Consider the following 3,097-nt stretch of genomic DNA (forward strand, 5'->3'; position numbering starts at 1 on the left):
TTTAAAATATATTTTATTGATTTTTCACAGAGAGGAAGAGAGAGGGACAGAGAGCCAGAAACATCAATGAGAGAGAAACATCGATCAGCTGCCTCCTGCACACTCCCTACTGGGTATGTGCCCGCAAGCAAGGTACATGCCCTTGGCCGAAATCAAACCCAGGACCCTTGAGTCTGCAGGCTGACGCTCCTTCCACTGAGCCAAACTGGTTAGGGCAGGAACAATTTTAGAAGTTAAATCATGTCTGCATTGAAGCACGTTGCTTATTGTTGTTTTTATTGAACATGGAGATGTTCAGATGGTAATGTGGGTCAACCAAACAGGCCAAGGATAGAGTCATAATTAATAATTTTCCCTCTAAGTGGGAAAAAACCAAATATTCTTACTCACTTAAACATTTCTTTTGATGAAATAACATATTTATTTAGTTTTTAAAGCCCTGAATATTATTTATAAAAGTTTACTAAGATGACTGTTATGCTATGGTTTAATTACTTTTTTTAATTTAAAAATCAAAGACACAAAAAAATATATAAACAAATAAAAAAATCAAAGACATGCCCTGGCCAGTGTTGCTCAGTGGCTAGAGTGTCAGCCCTCACACTGAAGGGTCATGGATTCAATTCCTAGTCAAGGGCATGTACCTGGATTGCAGGTTCAATCCCTGGCTCTGGTCAGGGTATGTGGGGGAGGCAAACAATAGAGGTGTCTCTCTCACCTCTCTCTCTCTCTCTCTCTCTCTCCCTCTCTCCCTCTCCCTAACACTTGATTTCTATGAAGATAACTAAGTTTACATCTTTTCTTGATATGTATAAAAGAAAAATACCTGTTTCTACAAATTAATATCATAGAGAAATGATTGATGGAAGATTATCTAACTCTAAAGATATCTTGGGAGGCTGAGCTCTATGAAATCTCTTAGGATTTAAGCATTTGATAATTGGCATGGGGGTCAACTAGTAGAGCCTGACATAAACCCACTAGTTTAAACCTCACAAATGTACTCAAGAATGTGAAAGAGCTAAGTTTGCTGCACAAGTATACAGGGTAGATAATATAAATCTAAGAACAAAATTCTGGAGAATTTTTCTATTTAAGGGGCAAGAGGAAAAAGTCAAGCCCTTGAGAAAGCAGACAGAATGCTCAAATACAACTAAGAAGTTCATTACATAGGAGAAAGGAGGGAGAACACTTCGAAGGGGAAATGAATGGCAGCAAGGTCAAGATGCTCTGAAGGGATCAGGAAAGAATGTTGAGGGTTTCAGCTTCAGGCCTGCCTCTCCACTTCCCCAGCCTTTGAAGCTGCCCCTGGGGCAACTGTAACACTTGCCCCCAAAGCTTCACCTATACAAATGAATGTTTTAGAGGAGAGAAGGAGTAAGGCAACAAAATCCTGCCCTGAGATCTACTTAGCTAAGAAAGCTTGGATTCAGGTTGGCCACCTTGAAAATGCAATTGGCTGTTATCATAGCCACCCTGGCTATGGCTGCTGGCTTTCTGGGATTGATGTTAGTGCTCAGATGCTCAATCAGCAGTTCCAGGAGCCATTCGTAGCAGTGGTGATTGATCCAACAAGAACAATATCTGCAGGGAAAGTGAATCTTGGAGCCTTTAGGACATACCCAAAGGGATACAAACCTCCTGATGAAGGCCCTTCTGAGTACCAGACTATCCCACTGAATAAAATAGAAGATTTTGGTGTACACTGCAAACAATATTATGCCTTAGAAGTATCATATTTCAAGTCCTCCTTGGATGGCAAATTGCTTGAGCTTTTGTGGAATAAATACTGGGTGAATACGCTGAGTTCCTCTAGCTTGCTTACCAATGCAGACTATACCACCGGCCAGGTCTTTGATTTGTCTGAAAAATTAGAACAGTCAGAAGCTCAGCTGGGATGAGGAAGTTTCATGTTGGGTTTAGAAACACACGACCGAAAGTCAGAAGACAAACTTGCCAAAGCTACTCGAGACAGCTGTAAAACGACCATAGAAGCTATCCATGGATTGATGTCTCAGGTTATTAAGGATAAACTGTTTAATCAAATTAACGTGTCTTAAACAATCACTAAGTAGTACTTTTGCCTGAAAGCCAGTGTGAGAAAAATACTCAAGTAACACTTTAAAAACAGTTACCAAAAATCTGATTAGAAGTATAAGGTGCTCTGAAGTGTCCTGAATATATTAACATCCTGTAATAAAAGTCCTTAAAATGAAAAAAAAAAAAAAAAAGAAAGAAAGCTTGGATTTTTAAACCTAGAAGGATCTTCGGGGTCATTTAGTGCAACCTTCTCATTTTATAGACACACACACAAAAGTGAAACTACCACCAGATTATGTGACTTCCTCAGGTACCCAAATCTCAGGACCCTAAAACATACTTAGTGGTGGACTAGTCAGCATCTTCACTGACAGCAACCTTAGCTAATTTATTGTGAGAAGGTGACAACCATAGGAAATGTCACTGAGTTTATGAGAAAGAATTCTGAGCCATTCTGTTTTGAGGCCTGTTGTCTGAGTCTAGATTCTTATTTTCTTTGAAGTGGGCTTCTCCTTAGTAAAGACTACTCATAATTAGTAGCCAAGCTTTGTTTTAATTTGTTTTATTGGTTATATGATTCACAGGTAAAATAAATAGTGAATTATATATATTATATATGTAACATATATAGTATATAATTTATGTATAAATAATCCTATCTAATAATAGACAAACATGGTAATTAACCATACCTCCACTACGCTTCCCATTGGCTAATCAGGGTGATATGCAAATTAACTGCCAACCAAGATGGTGGTCGGCAGCCAGGCAGCTGAAGCGAACAGGAGGCTTGCTTGCTCCAGTGATGGAGGAAGCCAAGGTTCCCCGCCTGCCGCTGCTGGGCTCTGAGCTACACTCTAAGCAACAATGTTGCAATTATAGAAGCTAAACAAACCCCAGATACCTGCTTTCAGCCAGCCGGCCTCAGAGCTGGAGCCACAACAAAGTTTCAATTACAGAAGGTAAATAAATCCCAGAATTGAAAAAAGGAGAGACTGGGAGCTTCAGTTGCAGGCTTGGCCAGCCTGAAAACAGCCCTCAGCCCCTCATCCAGGCT

At 40.0% G+C, this 3,097-nt stretch overlaps 1 pseudogene; it reads left to right on the plus strand.

Annotated features, from left to right (window-relative positions):
- Positions 1-1,352: 1,352 nt before the first annotated feature.
- On the plus strand, positions 1,353-2,231 carry LOC102420456 (annotated as a pseudogene).
- The last annotated feature ends 866 nt before the right edge of the window (positions 2,232-3,097 follow it).

Source organism: Myotis lucifugus, unplaced genomic scaffold, assembly GCF_000147115.1.
Source record: "Myotis lucifugus unplaced genomic scaffold, Myoluc2.0 scaffold_89, whole genome shotgun sequence".
NCBI classification, from domain to species: domain Eukaryota; kingdom Metazoa; phylum Chordata; class Mammalia; order Chiroptera; family Vespertilionidae; genus Myotis; species Myotis lucifugus.